General features: G+C 39.7%; 2 long non-coding RNA genes across 3 annotated transcripts in view; one reads left to right on the top strand and one right to left on the bottom strand.

The window, feature by feature from the left end:
* LOC105486313 (uncharacterized) overlaps positions 1 to 3,063 on the bottom strand; it is a 384,056-nt gene extending 380,993 nt beyond the window's left edge. The window contains exon 1 of the long non-coding RNA XR_011621130.1: positions 2,793 to 3,063. This is a non-coding gene — a long non-coding RNA (uncharacterized lncRNA). The remainder of the gene's footprint in view (positions 1 to 2,792) is intronic.
* An 11,856-nt stretch (positions 3,064 to 14,919) lies between these two features.
* Positions 14,920 to 15,758, top strand: part of LOC105486318 (uncharacterized) — an 85,050-nt gene continuing 84,211 nt past the window's right edge. For both annotated transcript variants that reach the window (XR_011621129.1, XR_011621128.1), the window contains exon 1: positions 14,920 to 15,087. This is a non-coding gene — a long non-coding RNA (uncharacterized lncRNA). The remainder of the gene's footprint in view (positions 15,088 to 15,758) is intronic.

The following is a 15,758-nucleotide window of genomic DNA, read 5'->3' as shown; positions in this document are numbered from 1 at the left end:
GGTTAATCATACAAGGCATTAAGGCCAGCCCAGATTCAAAGGGAAGAAAGTCAGACATTTCTCTTTTCTATGCGAATGTCAAAGAATGTATGGCCATCTTGAAGCTGCCTCAGACGCCATGGTAGGTAATCTGCATTTTATTCTAAGTGTTATGGGAAGTGGCTGGAGACTTTTCAACATGGAAATTACATGATTTTATTTTTGTTTTTAAAAGTCCATTTTGGCTGCTAGATAGAGAATAAATTGAATGAGGACAAGAGAAGAAGCAGGGTAACCAGTTAGAGGTGATTATAGTTTTGTGGATGGCCTACAATGGAATCATAGCAGTGGAGAAGGAGAAAGTAAATATGGGCTACATCTTAATGGACCTGTAGTTGGTTAGGTTTGGGGGAGAAGAAAAAAACCAGGATGACTCCAAAGGTTTTAATGAGGACTTGGAAGGATTGTGGTACTATTTACTGAGACAGGAAAAAAGGGGTAAAGTTATTTACATGTCTCATATAATTGTCCCAGCAGCTCTCTAACGAGGAGGTTCAGTTAGTTATGTGGTAGGCCTTATTATCCTCAATCTTTCCTCAGGTGAGAACAGTGGGGTTCTTAAAGAACAGAAGGAAAAGAGGGAAGGGAGAGGGAAGGAGAGGGGCAGGAGCGGGAGAGGGAATAAAGAAAGTCTTTCCTAAAACACTTAACTAGATAATGGGAGTACTGGTCTATAATAAGTTCTGTTATCTAGCCAACACATCTTCCCATTATACAACATAGTTAACTGCCAATCATTAGTATAACAAGCTGAGTTTTAAATCATCTATTCTTATTATAAACCTACTCAAAGAATGTTTCCCTCTGGGTAAAATAGGAACAATGAAGATGAACACAAGGTAAAGATATGTTCTTAGTCATTACAGAACTTAAACAGTAGAATGACTAAACCTTTTCAAGGTTCCCAACATTTAGATCTAATTGATTTGGGTTTTATGTCTGATAAACATCACCTTCTAAAGATGAAATTTTAAATTGAGAAAAGTGAACAGAGGGGGTTGGAAGTTCTAGTTCTTATTTTTTCTGCCTTTGGCTTAATTAAGTTTATCAGATTTTCTTAAACTCTGTGCTTTAATTTTTCTCATCAAAACATTACTTTTATTAACCATATTCTCAATTCCTTCAATTGTCTGTGAGTCAGCCCTCATAAGGACAGTTGCACTTGTCTCCCACCCATTCTCATGCCTGTTGTCACTCCTTTCACACCCATTAACTCATCTTACATATATAATAAGGAAAATGCTGGGGAGAAAGTTTTTATAGACCTCAAGAAAACAACTTATCATTGTTATGACAAATTCTTCAAAAACATTAATTTTAAATTTTAATTTTATTCCAATATTAGCTTATTACTAAATCTTTTTAAATCCAAGATAACCCAGTATAACTCTTTGACTGTAGGTAGAGTCCTTTTACCACCACTGTTGTGAACCACATTATTCAGTATGCAGCACTTTGAATTTTGCCAAAGTAATCATGATGTATGAAAACTTGCAACATGGTAAAAACAACAAATATTCTATGAAAATCTTAGTCACCAAGACTGTCCGGGACCTTTATTGCAATAACATAAGTAGTAGTCAAATTTTCATAACCACTGATAATTATTTTTATCTCTCATATACTTGCTTGATATTGAATTGTTTGCCACTGGGGGTGCTTTCCATCTGGTGAGGGCCTGAGACGTTGTGCTAATCACACACACACACACACACACACACACACACACACACACACACACACCCCTACATCTAAACACCTTTCTTCCACTTTTAGCAATGCCCCTGTACCCATGTGTTAATATTGATTGGGCCTGTTTCCATTCCGGGGGAGTATGGAAGTCAAGGAGTGTTACTGAATAATCATTTGGTAATGTATTTCAAATTGTATTTTCCTCAGCAGAAATAAGTCAGAACTGATGGTTACCTTTTTACCAGTAGTCTTCTATTGGATCTCAAATTTGTGCTATATGTAGATAAGGATGAAGGTAGCTCTAAACAAAGAAAACCAAACCATTTCTCTCCTACTTGTTTTGGGAACTAATTTAACTAACTTGGAAATGCTTAAAGGCAGGTCTGCTGAATGTCTAAATACACTTTCTAAAACTACAAGGTTTAATTACAGTTTCTGAGAAATTATAGCAAAAGATCTTTGGATTTCAGTGTAACCAAAATTTCATCAGACATTCCACCATTGTCATTATTCTCAAAATTCAAATGAAATAACCAATGTTGTAAAATGTAAAATTCCAAATGTATTTTCTTTCCCCTCAAAACCCATCTTTCTCTGTCAGACATCACAAATTCTTTTAAAGACATGACCATTCTCATTTCCTGCCGGGTTTGGACCCTCAATTCCTTCACTTGAATGTGAGTCAGCCTCACGAGGACAGTTACATTTGCCCCCCGCCCATTCTCATGCCTATGATCACTCCTTTCTCACCCGTTAACTCATCTCACACAGCCTCTCTGCATAGTACAATTCTGAAATAAAATTTGATTGTGTTACAGTATCTAAATATTCTTTCAGTTTTTACTTATTAATTATCAAACAGTTAAAAGTCCCTAATCTGGCTTTCCAGACCAGGGCCACCTCTGGGGTATATGCAGTCCTGGGTGGCAAATCATTTTATGCAGAGTCCCTGTCTATACAATTATTTTGATCAAAAATGTATTCAGAATCTGTAGTCCCATGTGAGGTAGAGTAATGTATTGATGGAGATTTAAAACAATGGGCAGAGGAGAGGGACTTACATATTTGTTTATCACTGATTTGGGGCAGGTGAAGATTCTTCATAGGGTCCTGGCACCATCTCTTCCTGTTCAGGTCTGAAAAACATCTTGTCATGTTCGTTTAATGGTGACAGCTCCTCATTTTGTGCTAGCAGAGTTAATTCTCCACTTCTTATTTTTACTTTTGACATTCCAGAAATTGCTGCCAGTTTCTGACCTAATTAGAGTTCAAAAATACTCAGTTTTTCTTATTTTTTCCACTGACAGAAGAAAGTAGCAACGCTGTTATGACTCACAATACCAAGGCTCTTTGGAGTCTGTATTGATACAATTTAATTCTTCCTGCCTCTGCAGTTTCCTAAATTTATTATTTATAAAATGATGATTACAACATCACTTACAATGCTTCCTCAACCATCAAGCCACCTATGAACACTTGTTCCCAATGAGTCTTCCCAAGTTTGTTAATGTGCCTCATGATGATGACCACAATGCAAGTCTTACCCAGAATTTGCAGGAAAATGTTAATAACAATTTATTTTCTGGCCATGTTAAATTTACTGTTCAGGCTTTTATTGCATAAATGTGCATAATACATCTTTTATCCATAGCTCTTCTTAAATTATTGATATCAGTCCATTCCTGGCATGTGCTGTTTTTCAGTGTTGACCCTATCCCTGTCTCCCATACACCACTACTAAGGGGAAAACAGGAGAGGGGCCTATAGAAAAAAATAAAAAATAAAACAAAACTGTGCTATTTATGTAAGAAATATCCATCCCTCATTCAGCATAGTGTATGACCAGCTGAAAGAACATTACATTACTGCATCAATTGGAGGCAAGAGAGGCCATGATTCAGAAGGGCTCAACAGCCTTTACTAAGGCATACATTCTGATAAATGTAACTTTAGATCTCAGTCCTGCATTTAGGATGAATTCATCCCTGAATAAAACACCTTGGTGAATGCACGTGGAGTATTTAAACAAACATAAAAGAGGGGGATGGAATTCAATCCTTCATTCTTAATTGTATAAGTTCCTCAAAAGCCATCTAGTGTTGTCTTTTCAAAGACACATCTACTAATACGTTGTAGTAATGAATTGTAGTAAAACCATTTTTTAATCTATCTGGATTGCTTATAATCTGACTCCTGTACCCTTGTTTTTCCCATGACTACACTGATCTTCACTTGAATGAAAACCAAACAGTGATCTGGTTTCACCTTCTGGATTAACTGACTCATTAATGATTATGACAGCAGCTGCTGATGTTCTGGGTCAGGCTGACCTGTTTAACTATGTGTAAATCTATTACGATGTTGTTATCTTTCAGGATAGCATGGAACATGGTTACAAAAGGTGTCTGGAAAAATGTCAGATGGAGTCTGAGTTTTCAAGGAAGCTGGTTGTTTTCCCTCAGTTTCTAACACCCATTCTGAACTATGAGAGCAGGAATACTGTATATTTAAATGCATCTGTTGTACAACTGCTGAGTTCAGAGTACTCTAGCAAGGGGTGGGTAATCACACAGATGGTGTGCTTCACGACCAAAACCACTTGCTGTAGATGCCACATTCAGAGAGAACATGTAAATACTTGGCACAGTTGTGAGAGTTTTCAGAGGTGTTATATTCATTTAGAGAGTTACAGCTTTGATGGTGACAGCTTCTCATTTTGGGCTAGCAGGATTAATTCTTCCTTTCTTATTTTTACTCTTGACATTCCAGAAATTGCCACAATTTCCTGATCTAACTTGAGTTCAAAGAGTTGTGTTTTTCTTATTTCCCCCTTATTTAAAGAGGATTACTGTATCAACAAGAATGGTGACGCAGAAGGACTGGGTGACCAGGAGTATACTGGCCACATGCCACAGTGGAGTTTTCAGTTTTCAGGCCTACATTGTGTGCCTTCCCACATTCCAATAAATACCACCAGCAGCCAATGGTATTGTTTTCTATTGCCTTTTACCCCAAACTTACTATAAAAAAGGAGCATTAAGTTTTTAAATATCTGTTTCCTCTGAGCATTCACTTGCCCACCCACCTATTTATTGAATAGAGTAACAATTGAAAGCTTGCTCAGTATAAAATATAATTGGTCTCCAGATCTTTCTCCAGGATCTGAACTTTCAAGCAAAAGCTGTGTCAAAGCAAAAAAGCTGGGGAAGGGGCATGATTGAGAAAGTCTAGAAGAGACAAGGGATGACGTATACCTGAAGGAGGGGAGAAGATAAAGGACAGCACAAAGTGCCACTGGAGTCCAAGAGAAGTGACTGACAATTGAGATATGGTGTGGCAAAATATAGGTCAGGTTCAGGACACTATTCTCAGAAAGTTCATTTCTGAGCATGCAATTTACGTGGCTTATGGTCTTTCCTACAGATATGGGTGTGGCTGCCTAAAGGAGCAACACAGGGTTGGACACCAGACAAAGATTAAAATGACGCAGTAGCCCTCCTAGATAAACCCAGAGTCTAGGCAAGAATATATACCAATAAACACATATCATCAAATACTACCAAATAAGAAAATAAAGAGAATTAGAAACAATAGTGTAATCGAAATGTAGAGGAGTGAGTTAATAATTCATTGAGTTGATAACTTCAGGTTTTATGAAGGAAATCACATTTATATTGGGTCTTATGGGATGAGATGTATGTCAGTCCAAGGAAAGAGGAGGAAGAGAAAAGAGCACAAAGTTTCCAATGTTCATTCCTCTTAATTCTACAGCACATAGAATAGTGGCTGGCACCAACAACATTTATTGAATGAATGAAGATGATGGTTTGATGAAACTTAGCAACAGAAGGCTCAAACTTCAAGAACAAACTTGAAGTTTGCAACATCATACCACAGACTGCATTCAAATGAAAAAAAAAATTGTAGACAGACAGTACATAGGCCAAGTGTGGTGGCTCACACCTATAATCACAGCACTTTGGAAGGCCAAGGCAGGAGGATCACTTGAGCCCAGGAGTTTAAGACTAGCTTGAGCAACATGGCGAGACCCTGTCTCTACTAAAAATACAAAAATTAGCCAGGTGTGGTGGTGGGTGCATGTAGTCTTAGCTACTTGGGAGACTTAGGTGGAATAATGGCTTGAGTTCAGGAGGTCAAGGCTTTGGTGAGCTGTGTTCACAGCACTGTGCTCCAGACTGAGTGACAAAGCAAGAACTTGTTGAAAGAAAGAAAAAAGGAGGGAAGGAGAGAAGAGGAAGGGAGGGAGGGAGGATCAGTCCATTTTCATGCTGCTGGTGAAGACATGTCCAAGATTGGGCAATTTACAAAAGAAAGAGGTTTAGTTGGACTTACAGTTCCATGTAGCTGGGGAAGCCTCACAATCATGGCAGAAGGCAAGGAGGAGCAAAGGCATGTCTTAAATGGATGGCAGCAGGCAAAAAGAGAGATAACTTGTGCAGGGGAACTCTTTAAAATAATCAGATCTCATGAAACTCATTCACTATCACAAGAACAGTGCAGGAAAGACCCACCCCCATAATGCAATCACCTCCCACCGGGTTCCTCCCATGACTGTGAGGATTATAGGAGTTACGATTCAAGATGAGATTTGGGTGGGGACACAGCCAAAGCATATCAGAAGGGAAGGAGGGAGGAAGGGAGGAAAAAGAAAGGAAGGCAGGCAAGCAGGCACAGTACACAATTAATGAACAAAAAACAACATGGGAAAAAAACTAAAAAGAAATGAGCTTAGCCAAAGGAAAAACTAGGTTAGGGAAATAGTATAAGTCAGAAAAGAAACTTGCATTAAAAATAAAATTAGTTTGATTTTTTTAGTATGATTTTAAATTTTTTCATTTATATATTTTCTATAGAAAAGTTAGAAAAACAAAGCAGAACAAAAAAACACACTAATTCCAACAGCTAGTGTCAATTACCCAGACACAACCACTACTACTTTTGTTCTTAAGACATTTATGATATTTAAAAGAAAAATAGGCTAATATTTGTCTGTAATGTACTTTTCTCTCCTTAGTAGTATATTGTGAAGAAAGATTACTAAGAAAGTGAAAGGAATTAGAAACAATTCTCATTTGATTTAGTACAATTTTCTGAATTATCTAAGATGATGGGAAATTTCTAGAAGTAAGTAATTTCTAGTTAACTTTTCCTGAAATATTTTTAAAGACACATTCATTATTCAACTAACAGTGACTTAAATCAATAATAATAATTATTATAAAAGTAGTAAACTCTTAAAATGAGAAGGCTAGAGGGTGGCAGCAGCACCCATGTAGTAGCTCCCTGGAGTCATCAGAGGCCCAGGCTCTTTTTCTTTGTCCTCATTCTCCATCTATAACATGTTGGCTTGTTCCCTCAAGGCCCCAGGATGTCTGTCCCAATTCATCTTCATGTTTAAACTTGTGGCAACAAAATATAAGGGAAGTGTGACATTAACTTTTCTGTTCCTTTGATCAGACAAGCGAAAGGCTTCCCAAGAGTCCCTCCTGACTCTACCCAGCAGGTAAACCTACTTCTAATTGTTCAGAACTAGGTCACATGACCACTTTCAACTGCAAAAGAGGCAGGGAAATTGAGAACACAATTATCAAGACTTACTGTTATCAACTATGAGCCATTGCTGAACCTGTAGTGTCACCAAACAAAAATTGGGTTCTGTTAACAAGGAAGGAGAGGAAAATGGACATTAGATAACCCACTTGCCTGACAGACATAGTAATAAGAACTATGGCAGTTACTGAAACCCACCTAACAACCTCACAAGTATATGTCAAATACCTCCTATTCTGGAGGGAAGGCTCCTGCTCCACCTCCTCTAGAAATAATTTGCCTAATTACCAAAATGCACACAGCTCTTCTTGCTCCCTGACACCTTATTTCACTGACCTCACAGACGTGGACAGGCAGTAATGCACAAGCTTCACTCTCAGTTGTACCATCAATATTTATGGTCCCGTATTTTTCTTCGGGCTTCTTCTATCCTTCACAGCAGGCAGCCTGTGGGCCAAATATGGTCTGGTACTAATTTTTTGTGAAGTTTTATCATAATAGACATACTAATTCATTTAGATAATCTTTGCAGCTGCTTCATACTTGTTGGGACAGAGACCATGTGACCTCCAAAGTCAAAAGTATTTTGGGTCTGGCCCTTTAGAGAGAAAAGTTTGTCAACTATCTACATGTACTTCAATTTTCTGATGGTAAGGTCCCACCCTGCATTTCTCTCGTATCTACATGAGCATATCCCTGGGGAGATAGGAAGCACTCAACAAATAGCTTATCACCGATGGAAATGGAAGGATTGATAGGCTAAGAAACTCTGGCATAGTAAGTTATACATAGCTGGTGCTTCATGAAAGTTTGTTGAATGAATTCAGGAATTAACTAAGTAATTGGCTAAGTAAGGCAAAATGCTCCAGTACTTAGAGTGTGGGTTGTGGATCCAAACTTCCAATATTCAAATGCTGTGTGTCCTAGGCAATAAACCTAACCTCTCCACGCCTCAGATTTCTCCTGAATAAAACAAACAATAAAACACACACACACACACACACACACACAAGATTTAACAGACTCTGGACTATTTAGAACAATGTCTGGCACAGAATAAACACTCAAAAAATACTAGCTATGAAGAATATTATGGAGAACAGTTATTTTTATATAGGGTATTATTTTTATTTTTCCTTTCTTTGTGGCACAGTTTGAAACCATTCTGTAAAAAGGTATGGACGGGATCAAGAGCAATTTCTACCTTTTCTTGGTGACACTAAATCAAGTTTGAACCAAAAGAAGGTTTAAGGTAGATGTCGCAGGACATCCAAGGACATAATTGCTAGTAACAGGGTCAGAGAATAAACTAGCACACACTGAGGAGGGGAACCAAAAAGTCACAAGCATGTCAACACAACACGACTGAACTCTGCTTCTGCTGATGAGAAGTGTCAGTGCCACAGACGTGAGGTGAATGGCAGGGGAGCTCTTTCATTGAACTGTCAACTAATGAAGTGGTGAGAAATTAGCAGGCCCTGTAATTTACACACTAATTCTCCCTAATGCCACCTGGGGGCTTCCTGCAGGCAGAGGAGCAGAGGAGTGGAAAATGGTGTCGTCCAGCCAGCAGCAAGCCTGCGCTGCTATTCTATCTTTGCCAAGCAACACAGCAGACCAGCTTGTTTCCATTCACCATTCAGGGAACAGTTGGCAGACTTCCCCCAGAATGTGGGCAAGCCTCAGCTATAAGAGCAAAATGAAGACAAAGAAGAGAATTTTAAGTCTTATACCTTTTTGCATTTTTTTGTATGCTCTCTAGAAGTTGACTCAGCGGGCAACCCTCTACCTTTTCATCAACCTGACATCTCCCTCTCACCAAAAGCGTAAGTCATATACAACTGGTTGCTGTAACCAATGCTCCCCTTGAAACAAAACTCAGAAATAAAATGGGTGATACATTACTATCACTGTACTTTCATCATTATTTAAAGGAGTTTTAAAAAGAAAAAAAGCTTTAACAAATGTGGCTGTGACCACCAACCTCCTCCCTGGGCTCTCGTTACAAACATAGCAACAGTTCTCACCCCAAAATCACACACTAAGGGAAAACAGGAAAGGACCCTCATGTGCTGGCATCTTTCAGGCAAGAGGCCAAGTCCACACTGAGGAAACAGTATATGAGTGGATATAGAACTGCTTCCCATATTATAAACATTTCCTTGGACATCCTCTGGACTGCCAAATGAATAATGCTGCATTTTAGTTATCCCTGGCAAGCTAGGGCTGATTTTAAGACCATTAGGAAAGGGGAGACTGTTATACTCTTCTTGGTTTCTCTAGGGTCACAGTGTAATTGTGTGGTGGGAGAAAGGGGGCCCTAGGGATGGTGTGACAGTCACTTCTCATTACCTCCCACTTGGTTCATTACGTCTGTAGACAGCGATTGCCCATGTGTGGGTCCTTCCATTACACAGAAGGATGTAATGTGCTGTAGAACTCGCACGGCTTTCAGAAAGGGAAAAATATGTTTATTCCAGGCACACACCTATCTTGTTTCCACAGGCCATGCCACAGCAATGGAAAGTGACATAAGGAATAGATTAATGGTAATCAGTACAGAAAAACCAGGCCCCACGTGTGCTTATACCTGGTGGGATATTTATATGTGTATATCACTAACATATAGCACTTTACACAAAAGGCAGAACCCTTACTTACAAATCTACCAAATTTTACTTTAGCAAGCAGATTCACTCACTTAAGTGCATCATATACAGGCTTCTTTGTGTCATCTCTCTGGACTGGCATTTACTTTATTCTCATTCACAATCTCTCTGTGTGTGTGTGTGTGCACGTGTGTGTGTCTCTCACACACGAAGACCTTTCTCGTTTGCAAGGATAAGTCCTAGACACCATGAAATATAGAAATACTATTTCATATTTTTTCTTAGGTGTAAAAAGCTGCAACTAGATTATAAACTAAGGGTAGTTGACAAGAGAGAAAACAAATATAGACAATTATAGAATGTTAGAATCAGGAATAAATATTAGAGATTATGTATAACAGAAGTGCTCAGACTTTTTCTTTAAAGAAAAAAAAAAAAAACCTCAAAAAAACCCCAAAAGCTAATGAGTTACCTAAAAAGAGATGTTCATGATGGAATAAATCTGTGACACTACATACTTTAGCCTGCTCTTGGGAACACACGATGATGTCAGCGTATTAAAGGTTCTGTGAACTCCTGTTACTTAAAAACCCATTTAATTCAGTATTACCTTATTTCATTATTTTAACGAACACTATTTTTCTAACTGCAATCTTATCAACATCATGTGGAACAATTATACTACAGCAGGGGAATCCTGTTCTGTTATAGTCTCATCACTTTTGGCAGATTTTTATGTACTGATAATTCTCTAATTTTAGCATGCATTTGAGTCACTTGGAGATCTAATCCTTAACAATCACTCAGTAAACTGGATAGGGCTGGGGAATTGGAATACAGTACTTAGCAAGTGTTCCTAATTCAGGGGCCTCATAAGTCTACTTTGAGAAACACCAATCCACACGTGTGCTCACTGTCTGAATTCAACAAGAATTGAACCACACATTCTTACCAAGAGAACTTCACAGTTAACAGGTTGAAAGTCCGTAGCTTTGAGTCTGGAGGTTGACAAAGTTTGTCTGGAATTACATCTGGAAGTTGACAAAGTTTGTCTGGAATTACAAGGGCTTTTGAATATGAAAATGAGTGTACACCTCTATAGATTTACCAAAACTAATGGTCCCTTTAACCTTTACACCCATCTTTAAGAGTGCATCTCTTTCACCATGAGACACGTCCACTCACTTGCTTCACTAATCCAGCTTTGTTCATTTATTCATACAATTATTTGCAAAGCATCCTCTATGTGTCAGACACTGGCTGAAACACTGGGAATAATGAACAGAAGTGACAAATCCTTGCCCTTGTTAGAAGGAGAGAGACAACAAAATATAAACATAATAATAGTAAATGTTATGGTAATTTAGAGTTAGAAAGTGGTGTTATGAAAAGATGGAGCAGGTTAAGCAGGATCACCATGTGAATGGGCGGGGGGTGTAACAGAGCTGCAATTTTTGTAAAGGACAGTGGAACTATTACTCAATGAAAGGTGACATATGAACAAAATTTAAAGAAAATAAGGGAGGAAGCCTGTTAGGTATGTAGAGTAAGAGTCCAGGCTTAAAGAACAGCCAGTGCAAAGAGAGCTGCCTCCTGTGGATAAGGAACCACCGGAGGGTGAGTGGGGGTGAGAATTGGGAAGCGAGAGGAGGCAGCCAGGACCAGATCTGTCAGGGCTTTGACTTTTACCTCGAGAGAAATGAGAAGCTACTGCAGCATTCTGAGTAGAGAAATGAGGTGATCCGACAACTTTTTTTTTTCTTTTCTCTTTTTTTTTGAGACAGAGTCTCTCTCTGTTGCCCAGGCTGGAGTGCAGCGGCCTGATTTTGGCTCACTGCGACCTCCGCCTCCCGAGTTCACGCCATTCTCCTGCCTCAGCCTCTGGAGTAGCTGGGACTGCAGGCGCCCGCCACCAACCTCGGCTAATTTTTCGTATTTTTAGTAGAGATGGGGTTTCACCGTGTTAGCCAGGATGGTCTCGATCTCCTGACCTCATGATCCGCCCACCTCAGTCACCCAAAGTGCTGGGATTACAGGTGTGAGCCACCAAGCCCTGCCGACAACATTTTTAAAGGATCTGAATTTATTCAGAATTTCTTAAACGTTGATTGGGTTTCTAGTCTTATGCCAGCCACTGGGCTTGGGGCCAGGTATACAAAGATGAACTCTACAGCGTCCTTGCCCTCAGAGCGCTCAGAGTCCCTAGGCCTCTGCTACAGGTCATTGCAGGTCAAAATGTGAACATTTAAAAATCCACTGTCAGGCCGGGCGCGGTCGCTCAAGCCTGGAATCCCAGCACTTTGGGAGGCCGAGACGGGCGGATCACGAGGTCAAGATCGAGACCATCCTGGCTAACACGGTGAAACCCCGTCTCTACTAAAAAATACAAAAACTAGCCGGGTGAGGTGGCGGGCGCCTGTAGTCCCAGCTATTCGGGAGGCTGAGGCAGGAGAATGGCGTAAGCCCGGGAGGCGGAGCTTGCAGTGAGCCGAGATCCGGCCACTGCACTCCAGCCTGGGCGACAGAGCGAGACTCCGTCGCAAAAAAAAAAAAAAAAAAAAAAAAAAAAAAAAAAAATCCATTGTCCTTGCCACTTACATAACCAGACCTCAGATAACTGCCCAGTGTTTACTTCAGATACTCAGCATTTACACATCTCCCTGTCCTGGGACTCCAGCAGGAAGTCCTCAGGTCAGATCAGTAAGGATGTTCAGGTGCTCAGCTCTGCCCTAAACATACCATGTGGCCCTTGATGAGACATTAGTTCCTTATTTTTCTTGGCTTTTCTGTCTGTTTACACAATTTTCCGCCAAAGTATGTTTTTTAGGTCTGATGAGATAACCAGCACTGAGAGCTTGAGGGTGTAATGGAAAACTGACAATTTTAATTTTCCCTCAAATTATCATACTCTAAAATAAATAGAGTTGAGTAACTTCTCCAGTTATTCTTTCTGGCAGCACTGCTTCAGCTGAAGACAGTCTACAAGTTGGCAGGCCAGAAGTGATGAGAAAATGATCTTAGTTCTTAGAGATAAAACCTGCTAGTTATCAACAACTGAAATTCTGAGAGAGGGTCTTCTGGGGAAAAGCCATTTGCAGCAATAATCTCCTTTTAGAATTTTAACACGCTTGCCTCCTGCTAAATCCTTTGTGTTGAGGAAGGATGTGAAAAGTCACATTTACTTTCAGCCCCAAATGCAATTCTAAATGATCACATTTGGCTTGCTCACCTCACCTGTCAGTCATCAATATTTAAGAGATGAAACCTCTGTTCTGAAGAAATGGAAAATAAAATGACAGAGCCTATGGAATGTTGTTCAGTAATCCAGAATTACTATCAGGGCTGTGTTTGCCTTCAGTGTGCATATGTAGCCTTTATGAAGAGCAACACTATTTTTTATCAAATGTTTATGATGTAACCTCACAGAAATCAGGGAAATTGGGGAATTTGGCAGGCAACTGGGAACAGAGAAATGCAATACAATGCTATTTCAGCCTGAGGTCTACTTCGGAGCTAAGCTACTCCAGATGTTTTTCTTTTGTCTTCATTTAATGGGTCTTCTAAATACGATGACTTAGTATCAGCCAAGGCAGCAAAATTTACAACGTACTAATTAATAGCAAGATGCTTAGCTAAGCGATTCTGTCTCTGAGTATGTAATTATATTTTTAGGGCTTTAATTTTTTTTCTCTTACCTTCCTTCTGCCAGATTTTACCAGAGGAATAAGGGAGTATTAGGAACATAAAAAAAATCTCATGTGGCTGAAGCATGATTAATTTTACTTAAGCAATAAGAAATAAGCTACACTACTTATCCTCAGCCATAGTTATAGTATTTACATCAGTTGTGAACTCCAGGGAGCAAGAATAGCAACTCACAAAGGATAACTACAGGTGATAGCTCTCTCTATATAGCTTATTCTCACCATTATCGCCATTATTTACCAACTTATCTTTTAAAATTAGAGGCAAAATTAGTTCTTTTTGCCTGTTCAGACTCCTGAACTTCAAATTATAAGTAAAACATGTTGCTGCACCTGCCCTGCCAATCCCCAGCCCTGCATCGATCCAACTGTTAACTTTCTCAACTCCTGCTTCCAGGCAGCTGAGCATGGGCAGAGAAAAATCACATAACTCCATTTACTGGCACTCTGACAAATCTATGTTCCCCAGCATCAGCTGGGCCCTCTGTGCTACTGGCGGTCCTTTTATTTCTCCCCAGTCAGCTCAGTTTCAGATTTCCCTTACAGCTGTTACAAACTATTAACATGCTCTACAATCCCCTCATTCTAAGCAGATGACCTTGCTCATATATCACAGACAAAATAGAGCTCCTCTTCTTCCCCTCCGTCAGCAAACTGACCCATGAGGACACCTAGCTTCTCCCTCCCTTTCTTCTAAGTCAAAGAAGAGTAATCTCTTCAAATCCCTGAAGTTAGAGAATATTGGACACCATCTCCTCAGGCATCTTCAGGGACCTCATTACATCAGGCATGTCCCCTCACACTTTGGTGTCTTTAATCTATCACTCTCTGAACTCTGCCTTCTACATTTCAGTCTACACATTGGCTCAGCTTTTTCCTTGTCACCATGTGTGAGCATGCATGTGTGCAAACGCACAAACACACAGAGAAGCACAATTCTTTAATCATTTCAGCCTCTCACTCATGCTGCAAATTGTCTTGTATAGCAATTATCTGTTTACATGGCAGTTTTCAACTGGTCCAGTGGTTTTTAATCGTTGTCGTGTCACAGATCCCTTGAAAATCTGATTAATGGATCTTCTCCCCAGAGACAAGCGCATACCGACACAGACACACACATACACACATACACACACACACACACAAATGTACACACAATTCCAGGTTGCTCACGGACCCCCTCTAGGAGATGCTACTGTCACTCATTCATATTTCCGGTTCTACTCCTCTTCCGGGCACACTGGAGAATTACACTTCCTTGCTGACTGGAGATAAGTCACAGCTTTGGCCAATGAAGTGTGAGTGGAAGTTTTCAGAACCTTTAAGAGCCTGTACGCAATTTGCCACGCTTTCTCTTTTTGCTTTGTCACCAAAACTCTGTGTTCCAGATAGTGACTACTCTGTCTGCGTGGGTCCTGGAGAGAGGAGGATGCAGAGCACAGCACTTAGCCACCCTGCAATGGACACATAGAGTGAGTGAGAAATGAACCTAGTGGTTTAGAGCATCTGGGATTGGGGGATGGTCGATTACTGTTGCTGGACCTAGGCTGTCCTGCTGCATAGCAGAGCACTCTCCACCTGATAGAAAATAATCTATGTCGGAAAGATCCTATTCAGGGGAGTTTAAGCTTTCCCCCGACCTTTTCTTAATGAAGTTCCTTTCACCTCATATTGCTATATTTCGTTCTCTTTACCTAGAAGAATCTGTCCCTGGTTCTTCCCAGGACTCATCCTTCAAATCTCAGCTCATGTGTTACCTTCTCACACCGGTCCTTCTTGACCTCTTTCCTACCCTTATCCCAGCCCCAGTCACTATGATTCACTCCAGCCATTTTGTTTTTTCATAAACTGCATCACAGTCTGTAACAACTTATTTATTTTCTCTTACTCTTCAGTTCTGAATTCACAATACGGAATTTTTGCTATCAAAAATGACTCATAAATAATGTCATGCTACTTTCATTTATGAACTTAAGAAAATGAAATGCATTCAAAACATGGAACTTTTTCATTTAACATGATAAAAATAGACCATGAATGTTCTATAGCAAGTCACATATTTTACATTTTTAAAAACTACGTTAGTAAAAATCTCTAGCTAAAAATATTGGACACATGTCCAAATGTTTGGATGTGCATCAAG

Source organism: Macaca nemestrina, chromosome 3, assembly GCF_043159975.1.
Source record: "Macaca nemestrina isolate mMacNem1 chromosome 3, mMacNem.hap1, whole genome shotgun sequence".
Taxonomy (NCBI): domain Eukaryota; kingdom Metazoa; phylum Chordata; class Mammalia; order Primates; family Cercopithecidae; genus Macaca; species Macaca nemestrina.
Note: the sequence above shows the minus strand (reverse complement) of the source record. Positions and strands in the feature narration are given on the sequence as shown.